Consider the following 627-nt stretch of genomic DNA (forward strand, 5'->3'; position numbering starts at 1 on the left):
GACAACTATCTGGCTGACTGATTGGAAGAGATCCATATTTGTGCCCATTCCAAAGAGAGGTGACCCAACAGAATGCGGAAATCATCGGACAATTTCTTTGATATCTCATGTGAGTAAAATTTTGCTAAAGGTAATACAGTAATGGCTACAATTATAGAATGACAGAGAACTTCCAGAGGTTCAAGCCAGGTTTGAGGAGGCCATGGCATGAGAGATATCATTGCTGATGTCTGATGGATCTTGGCTGAGAGCAGAGAATATCAGAAAGATGTTTACCTATGCTTTATTCACTACACAAAGGCTTTCGATTATGTGGATCATGACAAGCTATGGCTAACATTGAGAAGTATGAGTATTCTTGAACACTTAAATGTGCTCATGAGGAATCTGTACCTGGACCAAGAGGCAGTTCTAACAGAACATGGGAACAATGAATGATTTTAAATTAAGAAAGGTGTGCGACAGGGTTGTATTCTTTCACCATACTTATTCAACCTGTATGTTGAACAAATCATCCGAGAAGCTGGGTTATGAAGAAAAACATGGCATCAGGATTGGAGGAAAACTCATTAGCAACCTGCAATATGCAAATGATGCAACCTTGCTAGCTGAAAGTGAAGAGGACTT

This window comes from Chrysochloris asiatica, unplaced genomic scaffold, assembly GCF_000296735.1.
Source record: "Chrysochloris asiatica unplaced genomic scaffold, ChrAsi1.0 scaffold00243, whole genome shotgun sequence".
NCBI lineage: Eukaryota > Metazoa > Chordata > Mammalia > Afrosoricida > Chrysochloridae > Chrysochloris > Chrysochloris asiatica.